The 17860-nt window shown below is 44.9% G+C and overlaps 1 protein-coding gene and 1 pseudogene across 1 annotated transcript in view; both read left to right on the top strand.

Moving 5' to 3' along the window:
• Slit3 (slit guidance ligand 3) overlaps positions 1-17860 on the top strand; it is a gene marked incomplete in the record, with an annotated part of 641662 nt that overhangs the window by 161650 nt on the left and 462152 nt on the right.
• On the top strand, positions 12102-12260 carry LOC115069825 (annotated as a pseudogene).

The raw sequence follows: 17860 nt of genomic DNA, 5'->3' as shown, positions 1-17860 counted from the left end.
TATCATGTTCCCATGTTCCCAGATGAGTCTCCCTGTTGTGAACCACCCTCCCCCCATTCACACAAACATGTGTATGTATATATATATATACACACACACACACACACACACACACACACACACACACACACACACACACAATGCATGCTCACACATTCAATTGTTGATGCAAACAAAATGGAAATCCTGATAGCAATATGGCGTAGGGGTTTAGGCATGGACCTCCATGTCAGACTGTTTACATCTTAGCTATCACAGTTGCTAGCCATGTAACTTTGACAAAATCTCAGTATTTAATTATTTAAGTCTCAGTATCTAAGTACTTCCTCAGTGTGGTTTGAATTGATGAACCAAAGCAAACAATATCTCATCCATGACAGAAAACCAAATCCACAGCACCAAAACAGCACATAGTTGGTGCTCAGTAAACTATAGTCTAGTTGCTAAGTATTTGCTAAGCTGCTTTTCAACTGGAAGTGCTCTCAGTAAGGCCTCTGGAGCAAAGAGGGGGATACATAGCCCACAGAGCAATGAGAGACCCTGGTTGTTACACTCATGTTTCTCTCTCTCTCTCTCTCTCTCTCTCTCTCTCTCTCTCTCTCTCTCTCTCCCCCCCCTCTCCCTTCCCTCTGTACCTCCTCACCCTCTTCTTTGGCCCAAATATTCTTTTTGTCAGAGTGAGACAGGTGGCCTCTGAGTTCTTCATTCCTGACCAACTTAGAAAGAGATATCATTTCCAACTCCAGTGTGAATGCCCCCATCCAGGACTCCCTGGGATACCACTCTGACCACATAACTCATCACATCAACCAGTTACTATGGGTTGGGGTGACAGGCAGCCCTCATGGCATAGTTGGAGCTGAGGTCAGTGTCGGGGGGGACAGAGCAATTGCCCCATGGAGGGTGGAGAAGTGACAGATGTGTGCAGTCTGGAGAACCCCCTGGTTAGTGCTCAGACTCTGTGCTGTTGACCCTCCTGCAGCCATGGGAGGATCACACTGCGGGGGGTGGGGTGGGGGGTGTACATGCCTACTTTCTCTTGGAGCCTTGACAGTGGGATTCCTGGTTTATGCTCAGTGTTGGAGCTAATGAACTTCTTTCCTATCTCTCTCTCCAGACTGAATCCAGTGGGCAGTGACCCAACACTACCGTGATTTGTGGCCCTGCAGGAGGAGGGGAGAAGTCTGATTATAGAGTCAGCAATTACTCTGCCCAGGCCCCTGCCTGGCAGGGCCTTATCTTTATTTATAGCTGGCTCAGCCACCCAGAGCCCAATTTTTGCCCTTGAGTGACTAGTGCACTGCAGTTTTAGTTCATAAAACACTGTTTGTTTATAATCCTTAACGGATTCTGTTTTATTAAAAGAGAAGTCTCCATGCCGAGTATAAATAAAGTTAACTGGTTAAGATTTAGTTTGTATTCATTGCGAGTATGCAATGGATGGGAACCAGTGGCAGAGTAATGTACATTCATGACCTGAATTCATTTAAAAAAGTCTTTTTTTCAAGGTCCCTGAGGCTGGGGCCGAATCATTTCCAAGTAGTAGGCAGAGGCAGAAATAAGACCCCCGAATGAGCTTTGTTGCACTGGTTTTCTTCAGAAGTTGATGTTTATTTGGTTCCTAGCGTAGTGTAGCAGGCAGAATGGCTTTGTGTTCAGTTCCATGATTTGGGGGTGGGGTGGAGCTGTGGTGGATCAACAGATGTTTGAATGAGAGAAACAGGGATTCCCACCTACAGAGAGTGGGGAGTGCTTCTTGGAGCAGGTGACTAAGGCAGTTTTGAAGGACAGGTCAGATTCTGACCAAGAAAGAAGCAAAAGTAGGAAATAAAAATGAGAGAGCAGTGAGAAAAGTTGTTTCAGATGTTCTGAGAGTGCAGGTACGGAGATGGCACGGGAGAGAGATGGATCAGGGGTCACGTCTGACTGCCAGGTGGGGCCAGATCCAGAGATTTTTGTGTTGGATTAGGAAGCAGAGGGGAATCACTGACTATTGGGGAGGGGAGAGAAGGAAAGGCAGGGAGGAAGGGACAGGGACAGTAAGGGAGAGGGAGAGAGAGTGCATATTAGGGCCACAGCTGAATATATATACCATTAGCCCACCTGATCCTTGCTACACACCAGTCTCATCTGTTTAGAAACTATCCTCCCTCCCAGAGGCAGTATCTTCCTTGAGCCCTAGCAGAATGGCCCTCACTACTCCTACCCACCACCTTCGCTCCTCCTGTCTGTGGCCCCTACGGTCCCCAGGTGCTCGCCTTCGTGGGAAGCTCTGCTTTTGGGATTTCAAGGTCCCTGTGATGTGAGAAAGCTATGAAGGCTCATCCAATGCCTTGCTCCATGCTTCAGTGGTTTCTAAGTAAACATCCCCTGTGGATGAGACAGGTGTGTGAGGTTCCTGTAGCAAACCTTATAGAGGAGCAGGGAAGTCTAGGAGTGACAGCCAAGTCTGTAGGATAGCAAGACTCCAGGATTGCTTCGTGCATGCTTCCTTCCTTTACTTTCTCCAACAAATGCTCCTGTTGGGCTGGGCATGATCACAGAATACCCCATCGTTCCCTTAGAGGACTCTAGAAAGGTTATCCTGGAATAAAAATCCCAGAGTCAAGCAATGTCTACAACATTAGCCATAAACATTCAAAAAGGGACTCTAGGTAATTGGCATGTTTGTGGACATTCCTCCCATGTGCCCATGACTGACCTCACAGATCAATCTCAGAACACTAGAACACATAAAGAAGATGCCACCAAATCATTCTTGCCCCAACACCACAGGTAGCACCTTCCAATTAGTCCAAGTATGTCCTGCCATCCTCACTGAATACTAACTGGTCATACCAACTGGCTTTCTTCACACTAGATTACCCAGCAGGCCTAGAGGCCCACTTGGGTTCAGGCCAACTGCCAGCCCCTTGGCCCTCATCACTTAGCCCTTGCTGTGCCAACTCAATGCTCAGCAGACCCAGAGTTGGAGAGAGATGTCTCAGTGGTTAAGAGTGTGTTCTGCTCTTGCAGAGGACCCAAGTTTGGTATCCAGCACCCATGTCAAGCAGTACACAACCGCCTGTAACTCCAGCTACAGGGGGATCAAAAGCAAGTACCAGCACACATATGCACATATCCACACACAGACACACAAACACTTAATATATTAGTTAACCTCCCTGAGTCTTTCTCGCCATTATTAAAATGGGAGTTTGGGCGACATCATCTTGGGGTCCTTCCAGCCCCACCATCTTTCAATTTAATTAAATATCATTGTTTTAAATATAGGAAACTCTGTTCTCTTTTCCTTAATGTTGGAAGGAATAACAAATTAAGGCAAAGAGTTCAAGTGGTTTCTGGTTTTTATTACTCTATAAATATAAACAAGAGCCCCATCATCATATCAGGGCCAGACTTGGAGCTGGGTTTCTATTAGGCTGTCAGCATCATTATCATGTCCCTTAAGTACCTTGTTCCCTAGGCCCTTGCTCCTAGCCTAATTGCACAGCTCTGAAATTTTCACAAGGAAAGTGATAGTGGTCCCTGGAGCTCTTTATGAACAGACCTTGGCTCCAACCCCAGCTCCCTGTGCCACTTGCCCATCATCAGGAATTTTTTTAGCATCCCCTGGACTCATGCCCCTTAGTCAACCTCAGTTCAAAGGCTCTACAGAGATTCCTCCACCAGGAAGAAGAGCCACGAAAGGCCGTGGGGAGATGGCTGCAGGCCAGCCAGTCCCTTCCCTGCTGAATGTGTTTGCTACACTTAGCGGTGTTTGAACTGTGGTTAATATATCAATATTTGCTTGGGGGGATCTGGCATGGAGCAGGTCCCTGGGATGCTGGCAGATAGATTGCCTTCTCGTAGTCATTCTTCATCTTTTTTTGGCAAGGATGGAGTGGCTATAGCTGCTGACAGGAGACATGGAAAAGGAGCCCCTGCTTTTCCCAGAAGAGCCTCGGTCTCGCAGTTTGGCATTGCGTGATCTTGCCACCGCCTCACATTGTCCTCATCACTAAGTTCTTCCTCCTGCTGTTTCACTCACTCCAGCTTTAATGCAATTCTCCCATGCACTTTTGTTTCAGAGACTTGGCTGGAAGCCCCTGGGGTCAGGCTAGTGCTTATGGATTAGAGCTTAGTAGCTGAGAAGATGGTGCCAGGATCAGATAGCCTGTGATGAATCCTGCTCTTGCCAGCTAGCCATGTAGACTCTCTGCTCAAGGTTTCAAAAGAGACCTGAGGATCATGAAGACAGAAGAGCTGTAAGGAGTGGTAGCATTATACATGTAGAAGAATTTGCAAAGCACCGTCTGCGTAGTAACTATTCAATAAAAGTTCAGTTTTGTTCATCATTATTCTTGTTCAATGGTGACACATGGATCCTTTTGCCTACTGTGTCTCAAGGTCTCAAGGCCTCTATTTTTTCTATATCCTCTATTTCTCTTCAACAGCTCAACACTAGGTACCAAGGAAAGGCTGCTAATGGCCTTAGGGTTTTAATGGAGCTAACCTACACCAAGGACCAGCACCCAGGAAGACACCAATGACAAAGGACTTGTGTTCAGTCTCAGAGGAAGGCCCGCTGGTGCAGAATGAGGGAAGGGGCGTTGTGCTTATGGTGTCACTGAGGAAAGAGAGCCTGGCTTAGGAGGGGTCTCCAGGAAGAGCCAGAGCAGCTGGAGTTTGCTGGAGACCACAGGACTCCACTGCGATCAGCTGTGAGGAGCTTGCTTTTCAGAATAGCACTGAAGCTCACTAGTCATTCTTTAGAACTCAAAGTTCTATACATTAAAGCCCCTGACATTTCCATTTTGAAGCACTCTCTTTTAATATTATTTTTATTTTATGTGTATGAGTGTATTGCCTGCATGTATTTAAGTGTACCCATGTTGTGCAATGCCCATGGAGGTCAGAAGAGGGCATCAGATTCCCCTGGAACTGGAGTTACAGACGGTTGTTAGCAGCGATGTGGGTGCTGGGAATTTAGCAGCCAGTGCTCTTAACCAGACCCTAAAGCACTTTAAGTGAGCCAAACATGTTGGGGTACCCAGAATCTGCCATGCCCCTCGTTGTATCGTGCAAAAGAGCATTAAATAGCAATATTGGGGCCCCAGAGCAGGGAAGGCAGGACCCTGTAGTTCTGCAGGACAGGCTGAGTCATGGAGGTTAGGACAGAGCAGTCATACTGTGGGAATTCACTACCTGCCAAGCTAATATGAAAAGTATGTGTGCCATCTCACTTAATCTCTGCTCAGCAGTTCTGTGAGGCAGACATCTTGGGTCATCCTCCCTAGAAACAGAATTCAAGCCTTGGATTCTGGTACAGGTGATCTTATGAAGATGTTCTCAAAGAAGGGAGGTTCATGGATGTGCAAGTAAGAGAGGCAGGGACGATGGAGAGGAAGCCAGGCAGTGATGCTATTGTTGCAGGAAGAATAGCCTGAGCTCAGCCTATAGTGTGAACTGTACCACAGTTCTATTCTCACTTGAAGCAAGTGGGCCAGCTTCTGTCTTCTTGGTATCAGTTAGTCATCACCACCAGGCCTGTAGGTCTCACCTCCTGAGAAGAGGGTACAGCCTGACTTGTGATACCAGACCTCACAGAAGCTGGGGAATGAGTTTACCAAGTGCAGAGCCCATTTTTCAGATGATGATACTGATATCTAGAATGTTTCTGCCATTGGACCACAGGTCTGTGGAGTCAGGGCTCACACCACAGGGAGGCATGCATTCCCAGAGTCTTTGCCCTAGTCCTCTACCTTTAGTTAAAATAAGAATAGATTTTGGATTGCTATTGTCCGGCCAACTCATCCTGCTGTGCCAGGAAGGTTCTCATTTTTGACACTGCAATTCCCAAATCCTGGGAAATACCTTAAGGTGGAAAGGAGGATACTGGTGAGCAGGAGCAGGAGGGAAGAAGAATCAGTGTGGCACCACGCAGTGTGGTACCAGGGGAAGCAAATTCAAGAGGTATAGTGCTGTCATTCCCCTGCTTCTGAAGTCACAATTCCCCTCAGCCACTGGCTGTTTGGGGGATGTGGGTGAGGGGGACTGAGCCAGGAAAGGCTCAGACAGGAGAGCATCCAGTGGGGGCTGAACAGACAGGGTGGTCTAAGATGCAGGGTGGGCACAAAAGTAGGGCTTGCCTCTATGGCTGATCCAAGAAGGCGAGTAAGTTACCAGCCCCCTGAGGCCTCCTCAGGGAGCTTGCCAGAAATAGATACCCTTCTCCTGCCTCCTGCTTTGAAGCAAGCTGTTTTGCTATGTGTGCCTGTGAGTGGGAGGGTGTGAGCAGAGGGGGAGGGGTGTGGATTGATTGAGAAGAGAGGAGAGGATGTAAGTCAGGACTAATCCAATGTGGAAATGTCCTTTCAAGTTCCTGCTGCAGGCGGAGGTGGGGCAAGGTGAAAGACTGCTATGTTTCAGAGACCTGGTCATGAGATGCTAGCACAGGGTCTGGCCGGAAAGCTCATGCATAATCATGCTGCTTGGTAAAGCTTTCTGGGCCAGAATCAAGAGAATTGGTATGAGCCAAAGTCCAGAGGCCATAGAGCAAAAGAGAAAGCCAGGTACCAGGACTGAGCTTTGTGCTTTTATGACACAATTCTTTTTATAAGTACATACACACATATAAGAATGTGTGTGTGTGTGTGTGTGTGTGTGTGTATGAACATATGTCTATACATACAAATCATGTCCTTCTAGGCAGAATAATTGGCCTATTCTCCTGATGGGCAAGCTGACTCCCAGTCCTAGACTCTGTGATTGGATTGTTAGGAATTGATAGGAGGCCCAGCACTCTCTCCAAGGTTAATCTGCAAAGGTCAAGGTAGCAGTTCCCTCTGCAACATTGGTGCTGTGTACTCCAGTCTAACCATGAGAGGAACATCACTTCCTGCTACTGCAGACCTGAGGCTGGCTAAGGGGTCGTCCAAGGCCACAGGAATGGTTATGTTGACGTTCTGGCTACCTACACTGTAGTCAGAGTGAGGAACAGCCCTACGTTGGTAGCACTGGGCTTGGCAAGGGAGCAGTCAGAACTGAAAATGAGGTTTGGAGAGTATGTTGGGAAACGCCTGCCTCTTTTGGCTATAGTAACAAGCACTCATGAACAGCAATGGCTGCTGACCCCTTCTGTGTAAGAAACCCCATGCTTGCCACTGAGGTCACCATCTCATATTTCATGCTGATTCTCATGTTCCCAATTAGGTTGACCCACTATGAGGCCTGTTTTCCAAGGGAAAGTGCTCCACTCCCAGACACGGAGTTCTGGCTATGATGTCAAACTCACTTGTCAACCCTATTTGATTAGAAAAATAAGAATCAACTTCTCTCCAGTTTTCCTGTTTGGCTGGCCTAGTCCCTGAAGTTCAGGAAATTGTCCCTGGATGGATCAGTGCTGAGAAAGAGGAGTTTCTTTCCTTGTCTGGGTTACACAAAGGGTAGAACAGAGGGTGACATCCATGACACAAGACAGTTGTCTAAAGCCTCTTTCCCACTTCCAGGAGGGAGAGTGCCTGTTCCATTTAGATCTGCCTGCCACCGCCTGCGTGGTGAGAGGGAGGTGGGGAGAAGGACCCCAGGAGACAAGTCTTGGAGCAAATATAGACTCTAGAGGTTGTCTGTTTGAACCATTTTTCAAATTTCCAGTGAGAGAGAGAGAGCGCGCATATGTGCAAGTGTACAGATATATGCACCTGTGAGTGCACACGTGGAGGTTGGAGATGAACACCGGGTGTCTTGCTCAATCATTCTCTGCCTTGTTCCCTTGAGACAGAGTCTTTACCTGATCCTGGAGTTCAGTCCCCCAGCATTGGAATTACAGGCACAAACAGCCATACCTTGCTCTTCACCTGTGTGCAGGGGATCCAAACTCAGGTCCTCACACTTGCACAGAAAGCACTTTTACCCACTGACCATTTCTTCAGCCTTGATTCCTATATTTTTAAAGCTTTCTGGCATTTGTTAACTTACTTGTCCCTCAGAAAGAGATGTGAGTACTTTATATCATGACCAGTAAGCAGATGCATATAAATATTATATCCTGAAGAAAAGTATCATTTTTACCCCCCGCATCTGTGATACGAGAATGACTGTTGTTTCTGTGTCTCATAGTTTCTGCTATTTCATAGACAATCGCTGAATCTGTCTTTGAACCCAGAAATAGGGAACAATCCGTAAGTTAAAGAAATATTGACCCTTATTTTGTAGACTAGAAAACTTGGCACATAGTGAAGGGAAACAACTTATTCCAGATCACAAAGCAGAACCCATGTATGTTTATTGAGTTTTGAGTACTTGCTATATGACAGAAATAGCCTGGATACTTCATATACAGTGAACTGACCATCCTCAAGATGTTTAGAGACCTGTGGGAAAGGTGTGCATTCAACAAACTTACATATGAAATTATACAAAGTTCAATGAATGTTGTGGAAGGGAAGAGCCAAGAACTGTACAGAGTAGCTGGGGTGGGGTGGGGACACTACCCACAGGGTCACTAGAAAGAGAGTCCCTGAGGATGTTTGAATCAAGTCCTGTGAAGAGAATATGGAAACTCTAGAGGGTTGTGAAAGGAGGGAGTAGGAGGGGTGAGGGAGGCATGTTTGAGTAAGGAGAGCAGCATACATGAAACCATAGGTCAGTCAAAGCAGAATGAAACTTGGAAGAAAAGTTGGAATATACTGGGGAGAGGTGCCGGTTGATTACAGAGAGATGGGGTGCCTGCTCCTTCTGTGTAGGTTGTGTGGACTTTCTTCATGTCAATGAGTGGACACTGAGAAGCCTTAAAGCATGTGTGGTGGTTAGTTTTAGTTATCAACTTGACACAGTCTAGAATCACCTGAGAAGAATCTAATGCAGGATTGGTTAGATACAGTTGACCTGTGGGTCTGTCTGTGGCGGATTATCTTGATAGAAGTGGGAAAACTTCCCAGCCTAAAAGTGGGAAGCCCTATTCTCTTGTTTGGAGTTCTGAACTATATAAGAGCAGACTAAGTGTGCATGCTTTTGTTACCCTCTGAACTTGACTGTGGATGTGATGTAACTAGCTGTTTTAAGTTCCCGCCGCCTTGACTTCCCTGAATGATCGACTGTTACCTGGAATTATGAACCAAATAAACTTTTTCTCCTCTCTGTTGCTTTTGTCAGTGTTTTCATCACAGAAAAAGAAATGAAACTAGAACAGCAAGCATGTGACATGAGTTAATGGAGGGATCCAAGGTGTCACATTCATTACAGAAAGACAACACAAGATCTCACACCTTTGAAATCTAAACAAGTTAATCTCATAGAAGTTGAGAGTTCAGCTGGAGGTTATCAATATCCAGTGTTGGTGGGTCAATAGGTACTATGATATAGTTAGATCAGAGCAAAGAGATCACATGTGATTTCCCACAGTAGAATGACTACAGATAACAAAAACATACTGTATACCTCAAACAGCTAGAGGAACTGATGTTCACAGAGATATATTACCCAGAGTTCATCATTACACAGTGAACATACATATTCAAATGTCATCTAGTTCACCATAAATAACATATAAATGTTATGTGGCAATTTTTAGAAAATATTAATCTTAGTTTTAAAATCTTATAAAATAGAAAACTGATGGACAAAATGATATTCATAGTCAACAACTTTCAAAAATAAGCTTTAAGAAATAAAATAAAATAAAATAAACATACATTGGCCCCTACACAGAGGAGAGATGGGTGGTAAAGCCCATCAGTGGCTCAGTTGGGCCTTGTATACCGTCTCTAGAGGGAGGCCAACGGAGGCCTTTGCAGTGGCCCAGAGCTTTTCACTTTTAGAATGGCTGCATTATTAATGAAATTTGCATCTTAGGAAATGGTAAAACAGGCTGCTACATGTAAAAATTAAGTAACTCAATTTGTTTTAACAGCTTGCGCTCTGGTACAGCAATTTGTTTTGGCATATACACAGGACTCCATCGGAACGGTAATTATGGCATGCTAATTATTTTACTGCATTGTGTACATCTGACATTTAATTATGGGAAAGTATGTGAGGGGGGATTTTCTCCTCCCTCTGCCTGCCTGACAGGTAGTTTTGTTTCCTGTACCTTCTTTGCACCTACATTGTCTTTATGCCAACTTGTCATCTGTGATGGAATCGTGTTTCCATGACAGCTTTGCTCAGCCATGTCGCCTGCAAGTTGGAGACAATCACCAAAATAAACAGTTGACACAGATGTTATTATTATCCCCCCCATTCCACCATCCCCCTCCCTTGATCTTGTGCCTACTACAAGAATTTTATTTTATTCTTCCACTTTCAGAAGGAAAGTGACTTCTAAAGTCAACCCTGAGCATCCTTTGGTACATCAACATTCCTCTTCTCCTGTCACCTCTGCCCTTCTCCATGGAGACGGTTGGCAAGCCAACTCCCGTGACTCTCTACATAGAGGACGCAGCTCAAAGCTGTGGGCAATGCACCAGTAGCCTCCAGGCTTTGTGTTCTGAGAAAGGTGGCAAACGTGAACTCACCACCCAAGACTGCATGAACTTGGCCCAAGACTAGGACACCCTTTCCTATGGTATACTGATAAACACTCCAGAGTCAAGGAGTGTGGTGCCTGGGCAATGCCCACAAAGATGAGCCTGGGGACCAGGCAATGGGAAGAGGTGCCCATTGGCAGAATTACTAAATCTCAGCTAGGATAAAAGGCGGAAGAAGAGGACAAGAAGCAGAACAGGAAACATAGGTCCTTCTTGCTGATTCATCATCTAGATGGGCACCTTCCCACAGATAGGAATAGGAATAGCCACCTTCCCACAGATAGGAAAGGGTTATTCAGGCCCCTCTGTTGGAATGAGGTAGTTGAAGAGAGAGAAGAACTATGAACACAGAATAAGGAAGAATGCAAATGAAAGCTACCAGAACATCAACATGTAAACGAAGCTGTCAGAAAAGCCCAGCGTTCGCACCTGGAAACATCCACGCCACCCTACTCCAGGTTTAAGCGTGCAGTGATTAGGGATCTCAGGAACCTTCCCAGGGCTAGAGCCTGAGCCATTCTTCTGTGTGTTTAATATACTCCCTTCTGTGCTTGGTGTTAGCCAAGAAACTTGATACACCTTGAAGAAATAAAGAGACGGGACATACAGACCTTCGGTTTGGTACAGAATGCACTCTTCCAGCTCATGTCAAGCCATCTTATTTTTGTATCTCTTTCCTTTGAGTTTGGCTGGTTCGGACCTAAGGAAGCTATAAGCTCTCAGGCAGGAATTCGCTGAAGTCAGAATCCCCATGAGAACCAGGCCAACCTGTGTTTGCTCACAAGATGACTTTTGGTGGTACATAGGCGATTAAAAAAATTTTAATCATGATGTGTTCATTTTAATGTGTATGAAGCATGTCTAAGCAGTTCCTCAAACCTGTGCTTTAATGACTATAATAAAGTTTCTTGTGTAAATGTAGGTTTGGCACACCTGCTTCTCTTCTCGGCCTTTGCTTCCACTACAAACTTGCTCAAAACCTTCAGTGAGGCCCCCTTGGGGTTCACACTTGGTTGTCTTTGACTCTTTTTGTCTTTACCACTTCGTTCCCTACTTTCTTCACTTGCTTCTTCCTGTTACCAACTACAGGCATTCCTTAGGGGCTGTTGTGGGCTGAGCATGTCAGGGATCTACCAGATGGGACTGGATTCAGCTGCAGAAGCAGAAAAAACTGCCAGCGGGGGCTTCAAGAAACAAGGCTTTTAAGACCTGGAGGAGGCAGAATGGTGCTGAGGTAACCCTTCCAAGAGGACCTTGCAGCCTCCTCTCCCTTCCTGAACTTCCATCCTTACTTACCAAGTGACTCTCGGTCTCCTAGAAGGGGACTTTTCTCTAGACAGATTTAGGAAGCTAAACTCAAAGCTCTCTCTAGCCAGACTGTTTCACAAATAGAAGCCAGACAAGTGGAGAGGAAGTGTGATTTAGATTTATAGCCTCAGTAGTGGAAGAAGGTGAGGGAGAATAGAGTTATAAGTGATCTTGGGGAAGCTAAACCACAGTCAACCCAGGAGGGGCACTGTGCGAAGCACAGACCATGACCTCTGACCTTACTTTCTCCAAATGGAAAAGTATTATTAAAAGGTAATGGCTTTCAGCTTTGTGCAGTGGCACTATCATAGCCAATGAGATTTATCCAAGGCACCATTATTGCTAATTGAAAAAAAAAAAAAAAAGGTATTAGCTTTTGGCTTTTGAAGTTGCCAAACTCCATAAACTTGGAGAATTGGGGCAGAATTTGGACCTTAAACATAGTTTATGGAATGAAGAAATGAAGTCAGAGATAAAAAGACTAAGTAGAAAGAGAGTCCTCTTGTCATTTGAAGGTCAGCAGGTCTGGGGTGGGCCTAAGAGTTGGCATTTGAAAGTTCCCAGTTGCTGCTGCTAGTCAGAGACCCCACTGGGTCAATCTCTGTAGCTAATGAGCTACCAACATGCAATTTACAACCAGTAATCTGGTAATAGATTTTCCTAAATTATGCAATTTTCATTTATACTTCTTTGTGTGTTCTTTAACAAGTAAATAACATAGTAGCGGATAATCAATGCAGTGAAAGAGCAATCTTAAGACACCCTGTTGTTTGGAAGCCAGAGGATTTTTGTTCCTGTAACCTAACCATACCTCAGAGGGGGTGGAGAGTGAGAGTGTCATCAGACATTCTGTCCTTCCCCAAAGATGACCAGTGCAGATTGAGCAGCCCTGATGCAAAGATCCAAAATCCAAAGCGCTCAACATCAGAAACTTTGAGCATCAACAGGCCACCACAAGTGGAAAATTTTACTCTTTGAAAAGTCATTCCATGTACAAAATTAATAAAATATTGAATGAAACTGCTTTCAGGATAATTTCATAGCAAATGTGCAAGTTGTATATGAGATATAAATGAAGTTCATGTCTTCACTTAGGTCCTAGCCCCAAGATATCTCATTATGTATAAACAAATACAAGAGCTGATATATGAAACACACTGGTCCCAAACACTTCAGATAAGGAAAATTAACCTGCATGGTGCTTTAGCAAATTTTTCTGGCCAATGGTTCTCATTTTATAAGCATATTAATCAGTTTCTGTCAAAGGTATATAGCAGTGCTTTGTACCTTTCCAAACATTTTCCATGGCACCATAGCACATTTATCTTTCTGCACCTATATTTCTCAACATTATGTCGGGGTCTGCCACACCAGTACACATCTACTGAGTTCGTTTAACTGCTTTATAGGATCAGTATTCATAGATCCTCGTGTATTTATCCTTTCCTCCTCGTTCAGGCCGCTATTGGTAGAGCTATTGAGGCTCTGGTAGTGCTATTGGTAGCAGCAATGGAGTGCAGTGGGGTGTCATTCAGAGCACTGTGCTCCCCTGCTTTGAGCCTGTGCTGTTTTAGGTACAGGGGACCCAGCATTAAACAGCCCATCCCTCCCTCGTGTTGCTTACTCATGATAATTGTAGCAACTTTACCCAACAGGTAGTTGGTATCCACATCTTATAGACCAAGAAACAGAACTCCTGTGAATTTCGGTAATAACATGGGTTGGCAATGAACAGAGGGAGAGGGCTTAGAATCGGATCATCTTACTCCAAGAACATTTCTACTGTTCCACCAAGAATTCTGATTGGCCACATAACAATTATTATTTCTTAGCTTTGTAATTCTCTCTAGAGGCCTTGATTTGTTCAAAATATACATTTGTTAAAATTTTATGTGTATGAGTGTGTTGCCTGCATGTAGGTAAGTGCACCCGTGTCATGCAATGCCCACGGAGGACAGAAGAAGGCTTAACTCCCTGGAACTGGAGTTAAGGATGGTTCGTAGCCACCATGTAGGTGCTGGGAATCAACCCCGGGTCTTCTGAAAGAACAACTAGTGTTCTGAACTGCTGAGCCATCTCTCCAGCTCCAAAATATACATTTTAATTTGAAATAATTTTAGTAAAAATATTTCAAGGTTAATACAGAGCGTACCCATGTATATCCAGCCCAGTTTCCCCAGTACTAACATTTCTTATATGTATATGGGTGTGTGCAGGTACATGTGTGTGCAAGTGAAGGCCAGAGGACAGCCTTGGGCACTATCCATAGGAACACCATCCAGCTCTTTTGAGATAGGCCCTCACATTGACCTGGCCTTTATCAGAAGGCTAGAATAGCCAACCAGCAAGTTTCAAGGATCCACCTGTCTCCACTTCCCTAGTACAGGGGGATTACACGTACATCCCACCATGCCTGGCATTTTTATGTGGTTTCTGGATTGAACCCAGGTTTTTGTGTTTGTAAGACAAGTACTTTACTAACCAAGCTCTCTCCTCGCCCAATATTTTATATTACTGTGGTATACTTGTCAAAATAACACTGACATTTGTTTTTACCACTTACTAAACTCAAGAACAAAAGGCATGCCACCCATTTTTCCATTAACATCCTCTCTCTACCCAGTAACCAGCCCATGGTGCTCCTTGTATTACTGGCCATGGCTCCTCGGTGTTTTCTGATTTGTAACTCTCTTAGTCTTTATTTCTCACAATGTGGATATCATTATTTGCAGTTTGTTTCAAATGTTCAGTGAGATTGGATCAAAGACTGAGAGAGCTAGATCCATCCCTGGAGGGCTTAGGATTTAGTTGCTGTGTCTGCACATCAGCAGGGCACTTTTCCACACTGCTGTCTACATGCAAAGATACCGGATAAGGGAGTGGCATGTGTTTTGTGGCTCGAAGGCCAGGAATATGGCAAATCAGTTTTCAACAAACAAGCTGTTTCTCAGGGAATTATAGTTAACCTTTTCTTCCCTGTATCCAAATCCAGTTCCATGTGTCTCCTAACCACAGTTTGCTGGATCCCCAGCTCTGCCTTTCCTCGATTTCTCAAAAGTTAGTCCTGGGGCCAGGGAGATGTCTCAGTGGGTCAAGTGCTGCCATGCAAGCCTGATGGCCTGAGTTCAGTCCCAGGAACCCATGTAAAGGTTGAAGGAGAGAACTATCTCCACAAAGTTGTCCTGTGACACACACACATACACACGTAATAATTTTTTCATGTGGGTGCTGGGATTTGAACCCAGGTCTTCTGCAAGATCAATCAGTGCTCTTAACTACTGAGCCATCTCTCTAGCCCCCAAAATAATTTTTTTTAAATGTACAGTTTGGCCTCACGTCTTATTTTTTTAATTAATTTATTTTTAGTTTATGTGTATGAGTTATGCCTGTATTATATAAGCACATCCGTGTTATACAGTGCCCAGGGAGGACAGAAGAGGGTGTCAGATCCCTGAAACTGGAGTCAGATGGTTGTTAGCCATCATGTGGGTACTGGAATTTGAACCCAGGTCTTCTGCAAGAGTAGCCTGTGCCCTTAACCACTAAGCCATGTCTCCAGTTCCCTCACATCTTATTTTTTAAAAGTCTTTAATTCACATGAATTTGAGCATAAATCACCCTTTATTAAAAAGGATAGGCATGAGCTGGTATCTCAGGTCCTATGAGGCTGTCACCAGGGAGATTTCAATCATTACATTTGCCAGTCTCTGTGCATATTGGCTGATCTTTGAAACAATGTCCAAGTTGTTGGTTACAGGACTTATGCTACAGGATGCAAAATCCCAGAAAAGTCATAGAACCTACTAGATAACCACCTGCGTGCTCTCTCTCTCTCTCTCTCTCTCTCTCTCTCTCTCTCACACACACACACACACACACACACACACACACACACACTCTCTCTCTCTCTCTCCCCTTCACACACACACACACACACACACACACACACACACTCTCTCTCTCTCTCCAGGCTCGATTATTTGGCCAAAGATTCTCAACATTTTTAAGATTTTTATGCATTTGGGGGTCAGGGAAAAACCAGTCTTAGAGCTTGGGGGACACCAAGTAATAATGTTATATTTTGGAAGTTTTCTTGCTTGTTTTCTGAGCTTAAAGGAACTTAGACTTGACTGCAGAAAACAAAGCTCTGTATCATTTCTTCATTTGTTCATTCACTCATTCATGTCTATAAGTCTGGCATCAGCCCCTGCCAAGTGCTGAGTACAGCCAGAGCCCCCACTCTCCTATACGAGGGAAGACTCTGATCGGTCAAGAAAGGAGTCAGATAACCCCCTTGCAGGCTTCCTTTACAAAAGCTTGATGGCTTAACGCTGACCGATTCCTTCTCATTTTTGTTTTGTTTTTCTAGAGAGCTGATGGGATTTATTTTAGAAAGATGGCCACTGCACATTCCACTTGAGGGTCATTTGAAGCCCAGGAGACAAAAATAAAGTACTTCCCTGCACAGGGCAGATTCTTTTGTTGGCAGGCTGACGGGGTCTGCTACTGCCTCCATCAAATAACTCAAGTGTTCTTGGGTTTCTGATCATTGAATATGTGGTCTGGGGTTTCTCTGGTGGTTTGAAGGCAGCACCCATTTGTTACTGGGGTTTGGATATGCTTTGTCCAGCAGGGGTTCAGGTGCTTAGTCCTCCCTATGATGAGGTAGTGGGACCTTTCAGAGATGGGGCCTAATGGGAGGTTCTTAGTCCTGCCTTCAAAAAGAATTGGCTCAGTTCTCTTGGACTCCTGTGAGTCTCTGGAGTTTCTCTGTGGCTTCTGTCTTGCTGTGCAATCGTCTCTTCTCCTAAGGAACTCCTCTTTGATGCCATTGCTGCATCATCCAAAGAAATTGTCCCCAGAGCCTAAATTGAAGGAGTGGCCAGATCTAGGACTGTCAACCTCCAAAGCTGTGATTTATTTAAGCCTTTTTATAAAATGTTCATCCTTCTAATTGGTCCTCAGCCTCACACAAAGCCTGTTCATATTTCTTTTCCTTTCCATGATAAGTGGGTGCAAGAGGCACCATCTTGAAATGGCTTCCTTATAGGATAGGAGAAACAAATTACCTAAGATCAGCATCAGACTGGCTCACTGACAATGAAGCCACAGTCTGTTATCTGGGGAATGTTCTCTAAGGGTCTAAATCACTTGCATCCCTGAAGTCATTGTAGACTTGTCATGGTGTTGTGTGGATCATGTGGAAACCTGATGAGTCCCAGCAGGCCTCAGTCAAGAGTGACTAATGGGTCCTGGACTCATTAGATTAAATTAGGGAGAATAATCTGGGCCACCAAGGGCAAGTGTGAGATGAATCCCATCTGTGGCCAAGTCTCTGGCAAATGCTGGCTGCTCCTGTCACCAAGGGCTGTGACTCACCAGGACTGTATCCCCAGAATGATTAGAAGGTAGCTGTAGACAGTCTGGCAGGCTCACACGTCTCTGGCCTAGCCCCTCAAGCCTGGTGCCTCCAGTGGTCGATAATGTCGTGTCAAGGGAGCAGAGTCTGTGTCTGAGTGTGAGGTTGATGATGGAGCGCTGTGAAAGGCCCTCTCTGTCATGCATGATGTCACTGCAGAGGTCACCAGACCTACATTGTGTTGTGCATGATGTCACCGCTAAAGTCATTTAGCCCTCAATCAGAGTTGCTTCTCTTGTGCTGCTTTAGTTAATTGATAGAACGAGGGGAAAGAAGGTCTGGGAACTACCAAGACCTTCATTTACATCACCATGCTTTATACTGAGTGAAGCCTTTGCTCCCACCTACCCTGCTTCTTTGTGTATCTGCTTTTACCTTTTAACAGTTTCAGGCCTCAAAAGCATGAATACAGTGAACAAAATGTATGTTATTTTAAAATTCATTTTGCATGAGCCCCATGTGGTGGTGCATGCCATTAATTCCAGCACTTGGGAGGCGGATGCAGGCAAATCTCTGTGAGTTCAAGGCCAGTCTGGTCTACATAACGAGTTCCAGGCTACCTGGGCTTCAGGGAGACCCTGTCTCAAAAAGACCAAAAGAAAAAAAAAAAATGCATTCATCTTGC

Source organism: Nannospalax galili, unplaced genomic scaffold (assembly GCF_000622305.1).
Source record: "Nannospalax galili isolate Female #2095 unplaced genomic scaffold, S.galili_v1.0 scaffold1154, whole genome shotgun sequence".
Taxonomy (NCBI): domain Eukaryota; kingdom Metazoa; phylum Chordata; class Mammalia; order Rodentia; family Spalacidae; genus Nannospalax; species Nannospalax galili.
The sequence above is the reverse complement of the archived record's forward strand: the minus strand, read 5'-3'. Positions and strand labels throughout refer to the sequence as shown.